Genomic DNA, 23,129 nt, shown 5'->3' with positions numbered 1-23,129 from the left:
TAGGGCACATGATGCATCCTCCCTGCAAAGACCGGGCTTCTCCCCTGAGTGTGTCGTCTGGTGTCTCATGAGATTGGACTTCTGTGTAAAGCCTCGCCCACACTCCCTGCAAACATAGGGCTTCTCCCCTGAGTGTGTTCTCTGGTGTTTGATGAGACTTGACTTATCTCTAAAGCCTCTCCACACTCCCTACACACATAGGGCTTCTCCCCTGAGTGTGTTCTCTGGTGTTTGATGAGAACTGACTTATCTCTAAAGCTTCTCCCACACTCCCTACACACATAGGGTTTCTCCCCTGAGTGTGTTCTCTGGTGTTTGATGAGACCTGACTTATCTCTAAAGCCTCTCCCACACTCCCTGCACACATAGGGCTTCTCCCCCGAGTGTGTCCTCTGGTGTTTGATGAGAGATGACTTCTGTGTAAAGCCTCGCCCACACTCCCTACACATGTAGGGCTTCTCCCCTGAGTGTGTTCTCTGGTGTTTGATGAGAACTGACTTATCTCTAAAGCCTCTCCCACACTCCCTGCACACATAGGGCTTCTCCCCCGAGTGTGTCCTCTGGTGTTTGATGAGAGATGACTTCTGTGTAAAGCCTCGCCCACACTCCCTACACACATAGGGCTTCTCCCCTGAGTGTGTTCTTTGGTGTTTGATGAGACCTGACTTATCTCTAAAGCCTCTCCCACACTCCCTACACACATAGGGCTTCTCCCCTGAGTGTGTTCTCTGGTGTTTGATGAGACCTGACTTATCTCTAAATCCTCTCCCACACTCCCTGCACACATATGGCTTCTCCCCTGAGTGTGTCCTCTGGTGTCTGATGAGATGTGACTTCCGTGTAAAGCCTTTCTCACACTCGCTGCACACATAGGGATTCTCCCCTGAGTGTGTCCTCTGGTGTGTTTCGATATGTGACTTATCATTGAAGCCTTGCCCACACCCTCCATGATTGATTGTTACAATTTTTGACATTCTTACTCCCACAGATAATTTGCCTGTGTTCTTTGGATTCACGTCCTGGCCTGTGCTGGGCTCTTCCTCCATTATTCTCTCACGCTCACTGGAGCTCCCTGTTTGTCTGTTGGGAGGCTTGAAAGAGTCCCTTGAAGTTCCCCTGTGCCTGATCCTTTTAAGCAAAGGTTTGGAAGTTCCTTTGACCTCTTGACCTTCAGCTTTGTCATTCCACCCATGTGGACCAGGATGTTGCTGCTGCTGTTGATTTTGACGCTCTGGGCCGGGTTCCTCTGACTGGAGGTGTTTTCCTGCAGGTGCTCCTGGCAGAATCTCAGAGGGGTGATTGCGTTTCACATGTTGGTTGTGGAATGTCTGACTGGAGAAGGCCACAGAGCAGGAGGGACATGTGTGGATCTCTGGCTTTGGTTCTGCTGAAGGAGAAAGTTTTGGTCAGGGCATGTGTGGGCAAGGCTGCCTGTGCCTTATGCTCTGAATCCTGGTAAGACCTGTCTCCAGAATCATTCTGTGTTGACAGTGCAAGCTCTGCCTCCCACAAAGTGTTCCTTCACAGTCTACTTTTCTTTTTCTTTGTCTGCACTACTCTTCTTCAGAAATCCAGAGACCCCATATCAAAAGTCTTTTGTACAGCCCTGGTCAGTGTGGATCAGTGGATAGAGCCTCAGCCTGTGGACAGAAAGGTCCTGGGTTTGATTCCCATCAAGGGCATGTGCCTTGGTTGCAGGCTTCTCCCCGGCCCGGGACCTGGTCATGGATTGTGCAGGAGGCAACAAATCGATGTGTTCCTCTCACATTGATATTTCTCTCTGTCTTTCCCTCTCTCTTTCACTCTCTATAAAAATCAATGGAAAAATATCCTTGGGTGAGGATTGAAAAGAAAAAATGTCTTACAGATCAAGGACCATCAGAAGCCATTTGACTCCTTATATGGGTTTGACTATCGTGACCTTTCCATAAACATGTATCTTCTAAGTCATGTTAAAGAGAAAAACCACAGGCCTGGCCAGGTATCTCAGTGGTTGAGCATCAACCCATGAACCAGGTCGTCACCAGTTTGATTCCTGGTCAGGGCACATGCCCAGGTTTGTGGTCTATCCCAGCAGGAGGCAGCTGATCCATGTTGATATTTCTATCTCTCTCTTCATTTCCCTTCCTCTCTCTCAAATCACTAAATATATTTAAAAATAGAGGAACAATAGGCCCCCAACTAGCAATTGCTTCTCTCTCAGTTTTCCACAAATCATAAAATGGAAATATGTCTTTCCTCACACAGTATTCCTACTTGATTTCTTTCAGTGTTAGCCTATTTCAAATACACTACAAAGTCCTGTTTCAAAATATCTCCCCAACCATGCCCTAGCCAGTTTGGCTCAGTGATAGAGCGTCACCTTGGGGACTCCAGGCTCCTGGGTTCGATTCTAGTCAAGGGCACGTCCCTTGGTTGCAAGCTCAATCCCCAGCCCTGGTTGGGGTGCCCGTGGGAGACAAGCTATTGATGTTTCTCTCTCTGTCTCTCCCCCTTCTACTCTCTCTCAAAAAATAATCAGTGGAAAAATATCCTTGGGTGAGGATTAACAACAACAACAAAAATATTTCCCCAACCTGCTTCTTACACTCCTGACTCCCGTCCATCTCCAGCCAGTCTGCCTTCCTCTCTCACTTGGAGTTGAAATAATCTCGGAGGGGATTCCCCACTGAAGTTTATTTTCCAAAAAATTTAACAAAGCATAGTTTTAGAACATGCCACTCTGCAGCTGAAAACTGCTCAATTGTCCCGTCTCACTCAAGCAAGTCCCCAGTATCTCAGCTTGGATCATAGGCACTGTATTTCCAGCCTGCTAGGCATCTGTCCAACCTCTGTTCTTACCCTCTGTACTGAGACTGAGACGGGAGTAGCCCTCAGCCAGCTCTACACCCCACCTCTTTCCTTCCCTTCACTAGCCACTCCTTCTGCCTGGGACCTTGTGACACAACTGTTGTAACTGTTGTCTCCTGAGAAAGCCTTCCCTTGACCTTTGCAATCCGACACACCCACCTTCCCCTCACACTGATCCCTAGGCACTTGTCCTGGGCCCGTTTTCTCCAAAGTGCTAACCACTGTGTAATATGAAGCACATGCACATATGTCTGCCAGGGCTTCCCTCCTTCACCAGCCACCTGCTCAGGAGCAGTGATTCTGATCATCCTGTTGATCTGTATTTCCAGCTCCCAGAACTCTGCGTGGCACCGCGTAGGAATTCACATGGCAAGTCACAAAACAATGAATGAATGCATGTTAACACACACATTTCATTTAGAAATATGCAGTAAATGAAGACGAAACAGATAAGTGTTAAAAAAAAACAAACAAAACAACAACCCACAACCACCTTGATAAGAGAGCTGGCTAAGTGCCTGAAACCTTTTTTTTTTTTTTGCCTCTAACCCTTTCAGCACTATATGATGCTGTGTATTTTGTGCATGAAGTATTTTTTTAAAATGGAACAAAAATAGCCCCTGGCCAGTGTGGCTCAGTTCGTTGAGCATTGTCCCATTCACCCAGAGGTAGCCAGTTTGATTCCTGGTCAGGGCACATGTCTGGGTGGTGGACTTGATCCCCAGTAGGGATAATGCAGGAGGCAGCAGATTGATATTTCTCTCCCTCTCCCTTCATCTCTGTCTCTAAAACCAATAAAAGCATATTTTTAAAAATTAGAACAAAATAAAAATATTAAAATTGTTCCTAAGAATCAAAAACCTATGTGATGAGCCATCCATTTCTGAAGCATCTGATTTGAAGCTTTGCTGACTCTAGAGTGGAGTTTACTCTACTTGAGAGTTGGAGCATGAAAACTTCTAAGAATTCTTTCTTTCCATGTTGAAGAAGAGTGGTGCCCACCTCTCCCGGCCACAAGCTCTGTCTTCCACTTGCTGCCCCTCTTGATGCCCAGCTTTTGGCCATACTCTTCTCCATACCAGACCAGCAGCTCACAGCCCGTCCTCACGACCCGGCAGGTTCGGTAGAAAATCTGCCTGTGATATTGAAAGGCCACCAGGTTCTGTTCTTGGTCATCCCGGGCGCAGTTCACATACCTGGCGTTGAGGCAGATGAAAGGAAAGAAAACCACAGGCGATGAGTTTCCACTACCTGTCATATTCGTGTCCAGCTCCTCACTGACGCTTAAGGCCCTCAGCACTGATGGCACCCACACGCATGCTCCTGGGGAAACTTCTGTTCAATGTCCAAGCCTCTGTCACAATGTCATGTGAATTCCTGTCTCTAAGTCCTGCTCAGAGTGCTCATCCTGCCTAATGCCATTTCCAAAGCCTCATTGCAGACTTCCCCATCAAACCTGGTGACCTCTAGCTTCTCTAAGCTGTAAGTCAGGTTCTGTGTTACAGCACAGAACTCGGGGCTTGATCTAGGACTCACATCATTCAACACTCAGTCCAAGTCTACCTTCTCTTCAGAGGCCTTTGTCGAGTCTCCCCACACTTTATTGAAGGCATCATTCAGTTGCCTCCCCCTGGTTCCCACAGAAACGTGGAGGTCTCTCTGTCTTAGAAAAATAACACAGAACAATAGTAGTTTATTCATAATCTGTCTCCCCTGACACAAGAGAGCCCCTCAGGAAAGGGCCATGAGCACTATTACTCTGCAGGCTCCAACACCCAGTTGTAGTTAGAACTGAGTCTGGGATGATGTGCTGCCCTCACAGGTTTAGACTATCCTTGGTTCAAGGCTATCTGGGCACTGGGCACTTCTTGAAAAATAGGAAAATTAGAGTTAAATGTTTATGAAATAAAATGTTTCATGTCCGTCTGCAGTAAGTCCTCCCTAGGGTCATGGATTGTGTAATCTGTGTAAGTAATGAATTCCTTCCTCTAAACTGGAACATAGTAGGTGTTTAACTAATGGCCATTAGATAAATCACAGAGTAATACAGGGTCCTCAAGGTTTTCCCAGTCAGTGCCCAAACCAGAGACTTCTATTTTGAGGACATATGCTATACATTTACCTCCTTTTTTCCTAAATGTCTCTAGATGTTAAAGATCACTGAATGGAGAAAAAAGGGGAACAGAGAACTGAGGGAGACCATTAGGGAGGCATGATGGGAAGGACAGACATGTGGGTTGTGAGGCATGAGTATCCTCTCTGGCACCCAGAAGCCTAGTGACCTTACCTCATCCAGTTGGCCTGAGATGATGTATCCTTTCCATCCACATACTCATAGCAGTTTCTCCCTTTGGTGATCTGCATTTCAGGAAAAGAAGTTAAAGGCCGTGTGTGTGTGTGTGTGTGTGTGTGTGTGTGTGTGTATGTGTGTGTGTGTGGTTGTGTGTATATAATAGAAGAATTACTTTAATCTACTGTCATCAAATCTCTTTCAGCCTGCATGGTGATTCAACTGCCAATGGTGATCACAGGATATTTTTCTTACTCATCATCTACACGTCGGAGTCGATTTGTCCACTAAGCAGGAGCCCCACAAGGGAGGAGTCTGTACCACTTTGCTCCCATTTACCCTCTGATCCTTAGAGAGGAGCTCCATGTTCATGCAAAGTCCGCCCAGTACACAGAGCTAACTAACCATATGGTCCCCATCCATGTCCTAGCATGTAGAAGGTGGGGGCCCCCCAAGCCACAGGAAGGACGGGGAAGCCAGAGGACAGGGAAGAGGTCAACTTCTCACCAGCCAGGAGTAGCCGCTGTTGGCTGTGGCTTCATCTTCTGTGATCTGACCCTCATAAGGGCCAAAGTGCAGGCCCTCGGGCAGATCACATTCCTCATTCCACACTCCAAGCCCAGCCTCAGGGATGCCTGATGGTCCGATTCTCAACCCAGGGGGCAGAGTGAGGGCTGAGCGGTTGGCATGCCCCTTGTCCGCGGCACTGTCTTTTACAAACGTAGGAGGCCCATGCACAGCACAGCTGTCAATGAAGAAGTTCTGACACTTCTCACAATCTGGAGGCAAGAGCAACAGGGAAGAGGGAGGGTGCAGTGCATGTTCCTGGACATGAAGAGCTTCGGAAAGAGCTCACATCAGTGAGCCTCAATCCTGTACTCCCGGTCACGAGAGGAAGGGAATGATTTGGGCACCCAAAGACCAAGTGAAATTCTTGCATCAAGACATAACATGCTCCTTGGTGAGGGTGAGCTTACATAGGTAGTCATCGTCCTGGGGCTCGCTGACCTCTTGGTAGACACAACACTTCCTCTCTCGTAGGCTATACATCTTCACTTCGATCTCCTTTCTCCTGAGGTCTGCATGGGAGAAGGGCAGGTGACTGAGGGGATGAGGTCTGGAACATTAGTCCCTATCTTATCAGAAAACACACAATGACCTACCATCAAATGATCACCTGTTCTATTATAGTATGTGGTATTTTCCTCCATTAACTAAAAGACTAGCACTCCACACTGACTATTGGTGGCTGATTCAATTTTAGTTTCTAGATGATCCCATTATGAGGTTCAACCTCCCAAGCTTTGGTCACTCATAAAGTATGTATTGAGGGAACATTATGTGTTAGGCACTGAGTAAAGACCTGGGCACACAACACCAAGAGAATATGGTTGCTATTATCACAGATGGATTTATTGGACAACTTGCATGTGTCAATTGTTTAAGATTTAATTTAATGCTATCAAACTATATGTGGCCCATGTTTCCTTATGTTCACTTTACACATTAGCATTCAGGAGCTCAGAGAGTTGGTAAGATTAGCTCAAAGCTTCAGTGCTAACTCCAGTTTCAAATCCAGGCCTATGCAAAGTCCACCCCACATACCTAGGCTATACTGATTAGCCTTTCTAGAAGAATTAGTGGAACTGAAATCTCCAAATTATGTAACTTACCCAATTTCGATCTAGGGTGCTGTCCAGAGGGACTTGCTTCTCCAGGAGGGGGCACTGGTTTCTGAGTCTGCTCGGAGCCACTTGTGGTCAACAAATTTGCTGTTCCTGACAATTCCTTCAAAGTAGACTCATTACTTAATGACGTCCTGGACTTTGCCTTCAATGTGGAAGTCCCATATTAAAAGGTAACATGCATTTATTTAATCATGTAGGGTTTATGATATATTTTCACATACATGACTTCAATGAACACTTCAACAACTTTGAAATACCTGGGAAGTATGAATATTAGAGGAAAAAGAAATGGCCAATGTGGGTTGTGAATTGAAGACTAGAACCCATGCCTTAAGGATCTTTTTTTTTTATATAGAACAGTGAGAGTGAAAGATACTGGGAAGAAAATAAGTCATAGTTGGGCCCTAACCAGTGTAGCTCAGTTGATAGAGTGTCAGCCTGCGGATTGAAGGGTCCTTAGTTCTATTCTGATCAAGGGCCAGTGACTTGGTTGCAGGATCCTCCTCCCTGGCCCATGCCCTGGTCTGGACTTATGCAGGAGGCAACCAATCAATGTGTCTCTCACATTGATATTTCTCACTGTCTCTCCCTCTCTCTTCTATTCTCCCTAAAAATCAATGAGAAAATATCCTTGGGGGAGGATTAAGAATAAAAAAGAAAGAAAGAAAAATAGTTGGCAGAGCCCTGGCTTCTGTAGCTCAGTTGGTTGAACTGAAGGGTTGCCGGTTCCATTCCCGGTCATGGTACATGTCCTGGTTACGGGTTAGATCCCAGGTGGGGGTCTGTGTAGGAGCAACCGATCCATGTTTTTCTCTCTCACTGATGCTTCTCTCCCTCTCCCTTCCTCTTTCTCTCTAAAATCAATAAAAACATATATTTTTCAAAAGAAATTGCTGGCAGAAACCTATCATGAAAATAAGGAAAATTATGCTAAAACTAGAGACCCAGTGCACGAATTCATGCACCAGCGGGGTCCCTCATCCTGGCCTGTGGCATCAGGCCAAAACTGGCTCGCCGACATTCCCCGAGAGGTCCTGGATTGCGAGAGGGCACAGGCTAGGCTGAGGGACCCCACTGGGGCATGATCGGGGCTGGGGAGGGACGCGGGAGGTTGGCCAGCTGGGGAGGAACCGCAGGAGGACTCCAGGGTGTGTCCGGCCATCTCGCTCAGTCCTGATCAGCTGGACCCCAGCAGCAAGCTAACCTATAGGTCAGAGCGTCTTCCTCCTGGTGATCAGTGCACGTCATAGCTACTGGTCTACCGGTTGACTGTCTGCCCCTTGGTGGTCAGTGCACATCATGGCGAGCAGTTAGTGGCATTAGCATGTCATCATCATATTATGCTTTGATTGGTTGAACGGGCGACTGGACACTTAGCATATTATATAGGATGTGCAAATTAGTATATCATGGAAAGAATATTTGTAATTAGAGTAGTTGGTTCCCACCAATTCTGTTTGAATAAGGTTGTGCTATTAGCTAGTTCTCTTCATTTTTCCTGACCTATAACATGCTAATTCTTAATGTTATAAAGAACATGACATATAACAGTGTTCACCAAAGTGTTCTGTGAGCTCTTTGATAGAGTGTGAATGTCAAATTACAGTCCTGCTATCAATGTACCTCTCAGTCGTCTCTGTATTTGAAATCACATGTAAATTATCTTCATTATTTTTTGACCCTATTCTAGCTTAATTTGTAAATTTTAAAGCACTCTTTCAGCCAACATTCAGGGGCCCTCAGGGACCCTGAGCTGGGCCTGGGACTTCTGGAAGAGAAAAATCTGGTGTGAACCAAAGAGCTCACAATGCAGACGTAGGCAGGCGGAGCAAATGATTCAAACAAGATGACACTGGCCTAATTAGAGCTCAGAGAAAGAAGCCATGCTTCTTACAGGAATGAGTATTCAAAACCAGTTCCAGATGGATGAGCTTCTATTGAATAGTGTGTCATCTCTATGAAGTTCTTAAGTCACTTTATTTATTGTTTCTCAATTGTCAAACCTGAAGCTCCCCAGAGTTGAGAGATGCTTTCTTTTATTGGACCAGGAGGCTCTGATGCTGGGATTCCTATGTCCTTCTTCATGGGGGACCATGCACAGTGCAAACTGCCTATATGTTAGTAAGCTTCCGCGATTCGGAAGTCTTAGTGCATCTCTCACGGCAGCATAGTGTTTGGAACCATCAGTCAGTGAAAGATGTAATCATGTATGGATAAGACAGTGGAAACTGCATAAAACTATGGAAATTTTAATGAGCTTGTAAGTGGTTTAGAGATGAAGCTATGGATTAGAGTGCATGCCCACCAATACTGTGATCTCAGACATATAATCAAACACTTGTATATGTCTGAAACCTCAGTTTCCTCATCAGAAATGGTGATAGTTATAGTACCTACCTCATAGGGTTGTGGTAAGTTTTAAGTGAGTTTATTCACGTAGAATTCTTAGAGTCTGAAGCATTGTGAAGATAAAACCCGTGGCAGCTACTATTGTAGCTGATGTTATTAACGACTGAGATGATATTGGGCATTTTGTTGAAGAGGTCAGGAAAGAAAGATGGCAGTTTCTAGGCTGCACTCTGATTTTTTCTCCTCTTCCCTGCATTTGCATCCAGGAGGAAGAATTTCTTTTCAACAGGATTTGGGAAATACTCACCTTCTGATGTTTATTCTGTTCCACTCTGAAGGCCACCCAAGAAGGTTTAGCTAAAAGATGGTGAGAAATCAATAATACATATAAGTTCAGAGAGGAAGGGAGAGGGCGAGGGAGAGAGAGAGAAACATCAATGATGATAGAGAATCATGGATTAGCTGTCTCCTGAACACCCCACAGCAGGAATCGAGCGCACAACCTGGGCATGTCCCCTGACTGGGAATCGAACTGCGACTTCGTGGTTCATAGGTCGATGCTCAATCTCTGAGCCACGCCTGCTGGGTGAGAAATCATTTTTGGTTGGTAATTATTTCAAAATCTGGGGATTCTTATTTTTTCAGAATTCTGAATCAGAGAGTGATCTAAGGACAGACCAAGGATGATTGGAAATGTTTTTTGATGTTTCCTTAGGCTTATGCTTTTATTAGGAGCATCAGCTAATTTTCTTAAAATGTTTAAAAGTAGACAAAACCCCATCTGTACTTCATCCTCTGTTCAATATATATATATTTAAATTGGCCTAGCCGTGGCTGGGCGGCTCAGTTGGTTGGAGTATTGTCTTGTACACCACAAGGTTTCAGGTTTGATCTGTATTGGGGTGTACACGGGAGGCAACGGATAAATGTTCCTCTCTCACATTGATGTTTCTGTCTCCCTTTCTGTCTCTCTCCTTTCCTCTCTCTAAATTCAATGAATATACTTGGGTGAGGATTTAAAAAATAAAATTGCCCTAAACAGTAAAAAAAAAAAAATTTGCCTTTCATGACACAAATATAATGACAGTCACGTAACTGCAAAGAATCTCTACTCTGCAACCTGGCCCTTTCTCCTCTCTGCCTTCTGTCTTCACACTGGCCTTGTCCAGTCCAATGGCACCAAGACCACCTTGCCTCCTTTCTTTCTTATTCTTCCTCCTTTGCACATGTGGACTGTGCCACCTTTCCTAATCACTAGATTCTGATCAGCATCACACTGTCCTAGGAACAAAGACTCAGGTCTAGTCACCACAGAAACAGAGTTTCGGGCAAGTTAGAGATAACGTCGTGACTTCAGCTATGTTCCAACCTCAGACCCATGGAACTACAGACCCTACTAACCCGACTTTCATGAAACCTGGCAGATGATGCCATGGCTGACATGGAACCTGATACAACAGTGAACTACTTCCTACACTGGCCCACAACCCAACCCCCTAACTACCATGAGTAATAATTTTCCCATATGTCCCCATGCAGGTCTTAGAGCACTGCTCACCCGTCAGACCTTCCTCCTTCTATGTGATGACAACTCTTCTGAATTAGTTATTTTTTACTCACTTTTATATTTTTGTATACTTGTTTGTTAATGTTCTATATCTATATAATTATATTATTATTCTTTATTTTATTTTATTTTATTTTTTGTTGATCTGTTTCTTATCAGTTTGTAAGTACTAGGTGAATTAGGTTATTACATTTGTTCCTCTTTTTTTCCCCCATAACTCCCCTCTTCCCAGTTCCCAACCCACCCTCCGCCCTCACTCCCCACCCACTGTCCTCATCCATAGGTGCACGTTTTTTGTCCAGTCTCTTCCCGCATCTCCCACGCCCCTTTCCCCCCAAGAATAGTCAGTCCCTTCCCTTTCTATGTCCCTGATTCTATTGTGATCACCAGATTATTTGTTCACTTGATTCTTAGATTCACTTGTTGATAGATGCATGTTTGTTGTTCATAATTTGTATCTTTACCTTTTTTCTTCTTCTTCCTCTTCTTAAAGGATACCTTTCAGCATTTCATATAATACTGGTTTGGTGGTGATGAACTCCTTTAGCTTTTCCTTATCTGTGAAGCTCTTTATCTGACCTTCAGTTCTGAATGATAGCTTTGCTGGATAAAGTAATCTTGGTTGTAGGTACTTGGTATTCATCACTTTGAATATTTCTTGCCATTCCCTTCTGGCCTGCAAAGTTTCTGTTGAGAAATGAGCTGACAGCCGTATGGGTATTCCCTTGTAGGTAACTGAGTTTCTTTCTCTTGCTGCTTTTAGGATTTTCTCTTTGTCTTTTGCTCTTGGCATTTTAATTATGATGTGTCTTGGTGTGGTTCTCTTTGGATTCCTTTAGTTTGGGTTCTCAGCGCTTCCTGGACCTGTAAGTCTATTTCTTTCACCAGGTGGGGGAAGTTTTCTGTCATTATTTCTTCAAATAGGTTTTCAATATCTTGCTCTCTCTCATCTTCTGGCACCCCTATAATTCTGATGTTGGTACGCTTGAAGCTGTCCCAGAGGCTCCTTACACTATCTTCATATTTTCAGATTCTTTTTTCATTTTGCTTTTCCAGTTGTGTGTTTTTTGCTTCTTCGCATTTCGAATCTTTGACTTGATTCTTGCGCTCCTCTGGTCTGCTGTGGGGTGTCTGTACAATATTCTTTATTTCAGTCAGTGTATGCTTAATTTCTAGTTGGTTCTTTATCACAATATCGACGATCTCATTAGATTTCTTGAGAATCTCACTACATTTATCGGCGGTCTCACCAGTCTTTTCGAGGGCCTTACTCAGTTTATCGGCAGCTTCTAGACAGTTCTTGAGAGACCTTAAAAGTGTGGTTTTGAGCTCTATATCTTCCATTTCTGACATTTGCATCCTGTTTCTTTGTCTCCGCATTTTTTTATCTTTTCTTGGTGCACCCCCTAGTGGTCTTTGTGCACAGTCTTGTTGTAGTTAAGCCTTGATTGTTGTCGGTCGGCAATACCTGGGGTGATTTGACCTCCAGGCTAACTGGCCATGAGGGTCAGCTGTGTCTGCAGTGGGAGAGCTTCTGTGCTGGATCTCTAGGGCGGTGCTAATCTAGCATTTGCCTGAGGCTATGCGGCAAATGGCTCTGAGCAGGGCTTGGGCGGGGCGGGTCCCTGGGGATCTACAGGGCGGGCCGGAGCGAGCAGTTATGGCTGCTCTCAGTTCCGTCCCTAGGGGCTCTGCCTCACAGAGTCCCAGCAACCGCTGCAAATCTCGGAGAGAAAGCTGCCTTCGAGTTCCAACCGAAGCCAGACAGTCCCGCTTCTCCTGTTTGAATCTGGGTCCCTAGAGACTCGCCCGGATCTGGAGCTCAGAGTCAGAAACTCCCTCCCGATGGAAAACAACAACCGCACACTCCGAACCTGAGTATTTCACTTCAGCACTGCGCCTCCTCTGAGTCTGGGTATGATATTCTCTTTCCTCCTAGTTGTAGAATTTCCACTCAGCTAGCCTTCCTGTGGTTCTGGATGATGTCCGTTCTGTCTTTTAGGTGTACCCTTGAATTGGTTGTTCGAGGCAGCAATCTCCTGCGTTAACCTATGCCGCCATCTTGGTTTCCAGCCTTTATTTTTTTCCATCACCATTTATCGCCCTCTACTATTATTTTTTAATCCTCACGTGAGAATATATGTTTATTGATTTTAGAGAGAGAGGAAGAGAAAGAAAGAGAGGGAAACATAGATATGAGAGAGAAACATCGATCACTTGTAGCACATACACACCCCTACTGGGGGTGGAACCCAAAAATTTTTGGTGTATGGGAGGATGCTCCAACCAACTGAGGCACCAAGCCATAGCTATTTATTTATTTTTATTTTGAAAGAATATTTAGTAAAGCTGGGGACAGTGAAACAAGGAAGGTCTTAGGATAGAAGCAGCAGCAGGAGAGAGCCTAGGCTGGGCTGCTGTGTTGCTCTAGAAAGGTTAAAGGAAAGAATTCAGCCTAGGCAGGCTGCTTTGGCTCATTGGAAAGTCATAGCAAAGGGGCCTTGGAGCCAGGTTCAGGGGGTTAGCCTGAATGACCTGCCACTGCCCATACTCCCTGGTGAAGTCTCCTGGGTCTCTTAGTTTAGGAGATGCACACCTAGTGGGGGGGGAGTAGAGGGGAAAGGGTGAGGGGTGTGTGTGCTTCCAGAGAGAGACAGCTTAAGAAAATTGTATATATATATATCCTATCTAATAAAAGAGAAACATGGTAAGTGGCATACGACCCCTACCCTTCCCATTGGCTAATCAGGGCAATTTGCAAATTAACTGCCAGCCAAGATGGCGGCCGGCAGCCAGGCAGCTTGAAACTAACATGAGGCTTGCTTGCTTCAGTGACAGAGGACTCCAACGTTCCCCGCCTGCCGCTGCAGGCCTCTGACCTGCAACTGTAAGCAACTATGTAACAAATATAGAAGCTAAACAAAACCCCAGAAACCTGCTTTAGTCCTGGGCTTCAGCCAGCAGGATCACAGCATTGTAAGCAAAGCCCAGAAACCTACTTTCAGCAGTGGAAGCCTAAGAGCTGGAGCCAAACCTCAGAGCTAAAGCTGGCCCAGAATAAAAAAAAAAAGAAAAAAAGGAGTGGTTGGGAGCTTCAGTCACTCCCAGCCTGAAAACAGCCCTCAGCCCCTCACCCAGACTGGCCAGGCACCCCAGTGGGGACCCCCACCCTGATCCAGGACACCCTTCAGGGCAAACCAGCCAGCCCCACCCATGGACCAGGCCTCTATCCTATATTGTAAAAGGGTAATATGCCTCCCGGCACCGGGATCAGTGTGACGGGGGCAGCGCCCAAACCCCCTGATCGCCCTGCGGCTCTGTGTGTGACAGGGGCCGGGGCCACAACCCCCCAGAGTCCACATGGGCCCTGCTCTGTGTGTGACGGCGTAGAGCCATAACCTCCCCATCGGCCCTGCCCTGAGTGTGAGAGTGGCGGCACCCCAACACCCTGATCAGCCCTGCTCTGTGGGTGATAGAGGGCAGCACCCCAAACTCCTGATGGGCCCTGCTCTGGAAGTGACAGGGGGCAGCGCCCCAACCCCCTGATTGGCCCTGCTCTGTGCTTGACAGGGTACAGAGCCCCAACCCCCCTGATAGGCCCTGCTCTGTGAGTGACAAGGGGCAGTGCCCCAACCCCTGATTGGCCCTGCTCTGTGTGTGACAGGGGGTGGTGCCGCAACCTTCCCATCGACCCTGCCTTGAGTGTGACAGGGGGCGGTGCCTCAACCCCCCAATCGGCCCTACCCTGAGCGTGACTGAGGGTGGCATCGCAACCTCCCGATCGCCCTGCTCTGTGCATGACAGGGGGCGGCACCCCAACTCCCCAATCAGCCCTGCTCTGAGCCCAAACAGGGGCTGCACCTAGGGATTGGGCCTGCCCTCTGCCACCCGGGAGCAGGCCTAAGCCAGCAGGTCGTTATCTCCCAAGGCGTCCCAGACTGTGAGAGGGCACAGGCCGGGGTGAGGGACCCCACCCCCAATGCACAAATTTTTGTGCACCGGGCCTCTAGTATATATATACTAGAGCACCATTGCAGGAAATTTATAAATTTATGTACCGGGAATGGCGGCGGGGGAGCGGGGGGGGGGGGGGTGGGAGGGGGATTCCTCAGCCCGGCCTGTGCCCTCTGTGCCTCTGACAGTCTGGGAGCCCTGTGATCCATCGCCTTCAGAGGGAGGACTGGTTCAGCAGCCCCAGCTGTGCATTGGTGGCCTGGGCCTCCCTCTTTGGGGTGACGGGGAGCCCCCATTGATCACCCAGTGGCTAGTGGCCTGGGCCTTTCTCTGCAGGGCATCATGGGGGATGGTGGGGCCGGACCAATTGTGTTTCACAGGCCTTGGATGGCCTGACGCCAGTGGGTGTCATAGCCTGGTCATCTGGCCAGTCCTTCAGCTGGTCCTCCCTGGATTTGCATATTATGGTTTTATTATTGTAGATTTGGGGGGTGGGTCTGGGTGAAGGTGAGAAAAGGGGGAGAAATGGGGGAACCTCTGTGATAGTGTCAACACTAAATCTGTATATAATTATTGTTACACATTGAAAGAGGTTCTATGACCCTGGCCAGTGTGGCTAGGTGGTTGAGCCTCGACCTATGAACCGTGAGGTGGGGGGCCGGCAGGAGGCAGCGATGGAGGTTCCTCTCTCTCTCTCTCTCTCTCTCTCTCTCTCTCTCTCTCTCTCTCTCTCTCTGTAAAATAAATGATTCATAAAAAGGGGTTTATGTGAACAGCCCCTAGTGTGTAACTGCTCTGCCTCTTGCTCCTCCCCGGTAACTCCCGAGAGCCCACCCGCCCGACACCTGGTCGGGGTCAGGCACCTGCGCGCCCTCCACCCGCACCTCGCGGCCTCGGGGTCCACTCTTCATCCGAGTCCTCGGAGTCCTCCGCCCCGGGCCTGGCTGTTCTGCCGCGGCGACTCATGAAGGCGGGTCGAGGGGCCCTGAGACCTGGAAGGAGAGAAAGAAAGAGTCTGTCCTGCGGGCGAAGACCTGAGGGACGAACAGGAGAGCCAGCGCCGAGCGGGGCGGAGCCGGGGACCTGGACCGAGCCCCCCAACCCCCCGCGGCCCCGCCACCCCCTCCCGGTCACCAATGCTGAGCAGCGCCTCGTAGTTGCTCTTCACGTTCTGGTGCCTGGTTCGCTCCCAGGCGCCCATCTGCGCCCACTCCTCCCGGGAGAAGTAGTGCGCCCACTCCTCCCGGGAGAAGTAGATGGACACGTCCCTGCAGGCGGCCCTGGGCTGGAGGAGAGACCGTCCGTCCGTCCACCCCGGCCCGAGGGGGGGGCGCCCCGCCTCCACCCCGTCCCCACCCCCATCCCCACCTCCACCCCCGTGGACCCCCTCACCTTGGTTCTCTGCCCTGCTCTCCCCGCCTCCTCTCGGGCCGCTCCTGGGGTTCCCTGTGGGGGTTTATGGTGCAGCTAGCCCAGTCCCAGCAGGAGGCCGCAGTGCCTGTGTGAGGAGGAGGCGCTGACGAACCCGCTCCCGCCTCAGGACAGACTGGGACCTGGACCAGGTGGCCAGGGCCACAGCCATTAAGACCCACCAGGGGGCGCCTCCTTACCGCGGCGGCTCGCAAGGTCTCAGGGGGCGACTGAGGGGCGCGGTCAGGAGTCTGAGGGGCGGGGTCGGGGGGGGGACTGAGGGGCGAGGTGGGGGGTGTGAGGGGCGTGGTGTGGGGGTCTGAGGGGCTTGGTCGGAGAGGACTGTGGGCACGGTGGGGGGTGTGAGGGGCGCGGTGGGGCGTGTGAGGGGCGCGGTTAGGAGTCTGAGGGGCGTGGTGGGGGGGGGACTGAGGGGCGCGGTGGGGGGTTGAGGGCCCTGGGGGTGGAGGTGGAGGCGCCCTGACGTTGGGGGTGCTGTGCCGGGAGGAACCGGGTTCAGGAATGGCACCCGCGATCCCAGAGCAATGCACGCGGAAGGAGGCGCCCCAAGGGGCAGAGACGTCCCGGGCTGAGGAGATGGGCCCGCGGGACAGGATCCGGGTCTTTCTGGCCAGGAACCTTCGGGAGCTCGGGTGAGAGGATTTGGGCTCCTGCACAGAGATTTGGGGTCTCAAGGACAGGCTTCAGGGTTTCGGGTCTCGTTGGTGGGGATTTGGTCTTTCTGGGGTGCCGTGGTTAGGGAGCCCGGGCTCGGGGTGTGCTGGGTCTGAGCTTTGGGGGATTGAGCGTTCCTCTGGGCACGGAGCCCGGGGGTCCTCCAGGTTAGCGGACTTGGGGTGCGTGGAGGCTGACAGAGTGGGAGCCTCTCGGGAGGACACTCCGGGTCTTCGGCTGGGGGTTGAAGGCCGGCGGCAAAGGGGTTCCCACGCGAGGCACCCGTTTTCCTGTGGGTCTCCCTGCCGCGCTGCGCACCTGGCCAAGGTCCCCTCAAACCCAGGCGCTGCCGCCGCGCGCTCCCGCCCTCAGGCATTGTGAGGAGGGGGGAGGGGGAGCTTCCCGCACCCAGAGCGTCAGAGGCAGCCGCCAATCAGTGATGCGGTCACAGGGCCCTGCCTGCCAATGGGCGGTCAGAAACGCGGAAAGGGCGGGGCGCAGGGTGCAGCCTTCCTGCCAGTCAAGGGCAGAATCTCGTGGAAAGAACCCGCCTTCCGCCCTCAACCCCTGGTGGTGATTGGCTACCCAGGGTCCTGCGAGTGTCCGTCAAGAAGCTTTCAGCCAGGCACTGCTGGGCGGTGTCCAGGGCTCGGATTCCTGTGGTTTCGTGGAGGGACCCCAGGAGCCCGGACCCCCCCGCCCGGGCAGGTGTTGGGGTGACACATCCTTCCTGCCGCCTGACCCAGTCTGTGTTCCACCCGACGGTATTTAGGTCCCGGACTGTCTTCCAGGCGCGTGTGTTCGCTTCCTTAGCGAGAGGACCAGGCGGTAGGCCGGGAGTTGCCTTCTGGGAAACAGGGATTCCCACTAGACGAGCGGTTCTCAACCTGTGGGTTGCGACCCCTTTGGGGGTCGAACGACCCTTTCACAGGGGTAGCTTAAGACCATCGAAAAAACACATATATAATTACATATTGTTTTTGTGATGAATCACTATGCTTTAATTATGTTCAGTTTGTCACAATGAAAATACATCCTGCATATCACACATTTACATGACGATTCATAACAGTAGCGACATTACAGTGATGAAGTAGCAACGAAAATAATTTTATGGTTGGGGGCCAGCACAACATGAGGAACTGTACTAAAGGGTCGCGGCATTAGGAAGGTTGAGAACCACTGCCTTAAAGGAAGCTGTCAGCCAATTCCTTTGCGAAAACGATCCTCTGGGTCCCTCTTGTGGCCATTCAAAGAATAACACCTTATGCTTCTGTCCGTGGTTCTGAAATGTTAGCTAATGTCCCGTGAATTTGATGGAAAAGTCTACCCCAAAAACCACAAACAAACAAAACCTACAGAAAACCCTACAAAATCATCGAGGCTGTCCAGGGTGCAATTATTCCTTCCCCGGATGGACTGAAGTCACGGGTCTGGCTTTTGCACCCCTTCCTGTCCCAGCCCTGCAGAGGGAGGCCTTGGCTGCTGCACTGACATGGGGAAGCTGTGCGTTCAGTAATTCAGTCCGTAACCTAGAGGCTGCCATGATTGGATCAGTCAGTCCTGGGGCGGCCGCCTTTAGCAAGGCAGCCAGTACCGGACAGGTCTCCTTTCCTGAGGTAGCCAGTAACCCGGCGGCCGCTATGATTGCGGCAGCCAGTCCGTACAGCGAGGCGCAAGGGTATCGCAAGAACGTGTTATTACCACTAGACTCAGCGGCTTCTGTAGGGCATTACTGAGGCAGCTAGTACTCTGGAGGCTGCAATGATCAATGTAGCCTAGAGGCGGGCATTACTGAGGCAGTCCTTCCCCTGTAGGCTGCCATTATTGATGCAATCAGTACCAGGGAGGCTGTCATTGTTGATGGCACCTCCAGATGCAGGGTATTATGGAAACCTGTTAGTAGCGCGAAAAAATTTCAATTTAAACTTTTGTGTTGAAACCCAGTGTGTTTTTTTAAAAAATATATTTTTATTGATTTCAGAGATGAAGGGAAAGGGATAGAGATGGAAACATCAATGATGAGAGAGAATCATGGATCAGCTGCCTCCTGTATCACCCCCTCCCTACTGGGGATCCAGCCCGCAACGCGGGCATGTGCCCTGACCGGGAATCGAACCAGGGGCCCTTCAATACATAGGTTGTCACTCTCCCCACTGAGGCACACTGGCCGGGGCCACAGTGGTTTTTTTTAGAAATATACATTTCTACTAGTTCAGAAAGGAAGAGAGAAAGATCAATGATGAGTGATCACCATAGATTGGCCGCCTTCTGCCAGAAGAAAGAGTGACATTTGCTCTCATCTGCTAAGCAGAAAGAATAGGCCTGGCCAGTGTTGTTCACTGGTTAGACCTTTGGGTGCCCAGGGAAGGGTCGCTGGTGGGATTCCTGGTCCAGAGCACATACCTGGGATGCAGGCTTCATTGCCTGCCCCGGTCTTGGCTCTTGTGGGAGCCAAAGATCCATGTGTCTCTTGCATATTCATGTTTGCTTTTTTGTTTCTTCTCTATCCCCTCCCTCCCTCCCTCCTTCCCTCTGTCTGTAAAAACATATCCTCTGGTAAGAATTAACCAAAACATAAACAAGAAAAACCTACAAAGAAGGAAAAGCTTTGGAGGGTGTGAAAAAGCAGCATACCCCTAAAGAAAGGCACCATGATGAGCAGAGCATTCAGCTCCGCTGATGTTTTTCCACGGAATGTGTCTATAAGATAAAAATAAAATGTATGAGTGTCTCTCAGCTGGCAAGATCCTGACACAACACGACGAGGCCATTCTAGCGCGGTCCTTGCAGGGTCTCCCAAGCCACCACGTTGGGGCGAGGCTCTGGGGGTTGGGGGGGCGAGGCCGGGACAAGCAGGGGAAAGCGAGGCGTGAAGGAGGCGGGGAATGGACAGAGGAGGGTCCTGCACATGCTCCCTCTACTGCGTTGTGTCGCTGCTCCCAGAGTCCCCCACACTGAGAAGATGGGAGCAGACTCACCCGGTGTCAGTGACCAAGGGACATACAGGCTGAGGGACACACAGACTGAGGGACACATAGACCGAGGGACACAGAGACCGAGGGACACACAGATAATCGAGGCCGCAGTGGCCTGGAGAGGTGACATCCGGGAACCTGTGACCACTGTGCTGGTTCCTTTTATCCTCCCAGATGTACCTTCTCAGAGGTTTTTGACTCCAGAACCCTGGATTCCATTTCCACAGACAGCACCTACTTCATGGTGACTCTGCCCAAGACCCAAGACCTCTCTGGACATCCATTCACACATCAGTTGTTTGAAAAGTGATCTCAAACTTATTCTATATAGTTATTGTATGTATGAAAAATAAATCCGAGCCAAGCAGTCATCTGTGTGGTGTATTCTACATTTGTATTATACATACACTTTATTTTAGAAAACGACATTTCCCGTACAAAGTTGCCTTCCTAAGTGTAATTAAGTGAGCATGTTAAAAACTTTGTAAGAGTGGCCCTAACCGGTTTGGCTCAGTGGATAGAGCTTCGGCCTGCGGACTGAAGGGTCCCAGGTTCGATTACGGCCAAGGGCATGTACCTTGGTTGCGGGCACATCCCCAGTAGGGAGTGTGCAGGAGGCAGCTGATTGATGTTTCTCTCTCACTGATGTTTCTAACTCTCTATCCCTCTCCCTTTCTCTCTGTAAAAAACCAATAAAATATTAAAAAAAAAAACTTTGTAAGAGTGAATGTTTTACTTGGCAAATGTTTAGAAACTTGGTAAGTATTACTGTGTATCGCTGCCCAAGGAACTGTTGGGGGTCATGTGTTGTCACCAAAGCAGAATGTTTGCTAAAGGACTGGTCCCCTTGTTGAGACAACCTTCATGGTTTTCCCTTCATTCTGTTATGAACCTATAGGCAGAAGGTAGAAGTAGGCTTGTACTGATGCCACAGCTCCCACCTGCTGTGATGATGGAAACAGGCCTGATGCTCCAAGCAGCATGAGAACACCAGCAAGGTAAAGGCTCTCATCCCCCTGGCATGTAATCTACCCAGCCAGGGCCACATTGTCTTTGTAGAAAGAGGTCATCCAAATAGCAACACACAGCCCAGCAAGCGAGGCTCAATGAGTGAGTGCTGACCTATGAACCAAGAAGTGCCCTTGATTCCTGGTAAGGCCACCCCCATCACCTGATTGTTTCTCTTTGTCTCCCTGTCCCTCTGTGTGTCAGATCAAGAACAACAGATTTAAAATAAAACTGGAAACTGTCAAATCTGCTCCTATCCTCCTCCCAATAGGTATCAGATTTTACCGAAAACACCCACCACTTGTCTTTCCTAGTCATTGTGAGAATTCCAGTTCATGAATGTTCACAGTATCTCAGTTTAAAACGTGTGTGCACATCTACACCCAAACAGCGGAGCATCGCATCCTGGACAATTTTCCATTTCCTTCCAAAGGAAGTGAGATGTGTCACACTGGCCATGGAAACAAATGGTAGAAAAAGCTGGGCATGAAGTTAAAGGCTAATCATTGCAACCTGGGAAAGATGTATTCAACAAATCACGGAGTGACTAGTCAAACCAGAACCTTCCTGTATGTGGAGGTTTGGGCACAGGGACACCAACATTTTAAATATGAATGAGGACTTGATTGTGCAAAGCTTTCCTTCACCCCCTGAGAGATACTCACCGGAGGTGCTGAGCCACTTGGAAATGTGTGGTGTTTCAATGCGATGCTGGGGTGGGGGTTTGCCCCTCCTGACCTGAGCGAGAGAGCCCACCTTCCAATGTGCACAGGGCCCCTGCTTGGGTGTCAACAGCCCCATGACTGTGGGCTGGCTCCTCCCGAGTCCGCTGAGACCCACAGAAAACAATATCCCAACTGGCAGATTTCTCCTGGTCCTGAGGTGTTTCAGGATTGGGTTAATGTGGGAAAACATGAGTATGAAGGTGTGGCTCAATAGTTGCTTCTGAGAGTTTCAGGTCACCAATCAAAGCCCTCAGTCATTGTATTGAATGAGGTTTCCATTCTTCACATAGAAATGCCATCATTTTTTAAAATATATTTTTTATTGATTTCAGATAGAAAGGGAGAAAAAGGGGGGGTGGAGAGAGAGAGAGAGAGAAAGAGAGAGAGAGAGAGAGAGAGAGAGAGAGAGAGAGAGAGAGAGAAACATCCATGATGACAGAGAATCATGGATCTGCTGCCTCTTGCAGGCCCCACACTGGGGATCAAGCCCACAACCTGAGCATGTGCCCTGACCAGGAATTGAACCCTGACCTCCTGGTTCATAGGTCGATGCTCAAGCGCTCTGCCACGCCAGCTGGGCAGGAGAGGGAAGGTCATGTTCCCAGGTCGTGGGTTTGGGTACCCCCTTCAGGAGCTCTCCTCCAGAAACAGGTGCGGTGCTAGGTCCCTCGGGCTGAGGGGTGACGGGCCCTCACCACGTGTGCCTGCTCCCTGCATGGACGTCCGCTCTGTTGTAAGAAAAGCAGGGCCTCTGGTTGCTGGGGCCCCATCGCCTCCACAGGCAGATGCTTACCTATTCCCTGGAGCCTCGCTGGACTCCCACCCATGGGCCCATGAGGGTTGGTGCTCCTGGCCTCAGTGGACATTACCTGTGAACCGGTGGCCAGGAATGAACGACACAGCCTGCCTGCTCTGCTCACGTGGGTCCATGGCCCATGACTCCCCATAAGAAACGTGCGGTTAAGGATTTCAGACGGGTCTGGGGAGGGTGAGACCCGCAGACCCAGGTACAAGGCCAGGCACCAGGAGCTGCTGTGAGGTGGGCGTCGCACACACTGTGAGGTGAGGTGCACCCAGCAGCTCTCAGCAGGGTGGTGAGGGCCTTTGTCCTGGTCACTCTCAGTGCCACCTGCCCAGGCTCAGTGGGAGGGGGTGGCCGGGGGGAGGAGCATGCCTGACCCCACGTCTCCTGCTCAGGCAGCCGAGTCCACGCAGAGCAGTGGGGCTGATTGAGCTCTAAATGGCTCCTGGGCCCCACTCCCTCTGCCTCCCTTGTCCACCTCAAGGCCTGGCAGACGCTGTTCACAGAGAGATGCGTGTTTTAACCACCTGTGCTGACCCCACTCTGAATGACACTCCAAAGCCTGGGTCACCCTCCCGCTTTATAGCTTGGAAAGAGGCACAGAGACTTTGGGGGTCTTGCCTTAGGACACACAGTTTTGAGGGCAGAGCTGAGACTCAAACCCTTGTGGACAGACCTGGCGCCCACATGCTATGCCCCAGGCAAGATGCCAATGCTACAGAGGCAGCAAGAAGAGGGCAACCAGTGCCCAGACTGAGGCAGCACAGGTGTGTGCACAGGCACGCAGGCACAGACACACACACACACGCACACACACACATGTACACACATGC

The 23,129-nt window shown here is 49.7% G+C and overlaps 2 pseudogenes; one reads left to right on the top strand and one right to left on the bottom strand.

Moving 5' to 3' along the window:
* Positions 1-23,129, top strand: part of LOC132225626 (histone-lysine N-methyltransferase PRDM7-like) — a 208,242-nt pseudogene that overhangs the window by 84,883 nt on the left and 100,230 nt on the right.
* LOC132225583 (histone-lysine N-methyltransferase PRDM7-like) lies at positions 1,046-19,268 on the bottom strand (annotated as a pseudogene).

The sequence above is a fragment of the Myotis daubentonii genome, chromosome Y (genome assembly GCF_963259705.1).
Source record: "Myotis daubentonii chromosome Y, mMyoDau2.1, whole genome shotgun sequence".
Classification (NCBI taxonomy): Eukaryota; Metazoa; Chordata; class Mammalia; order Chiroptera; family Vespertilionidae; genus Myotis; species Myotis daubentonii.
Note: the sequence above shows the minus strand (reverse complement) of the source record. Positions and strands in the feature narration are given on the sequence as shown.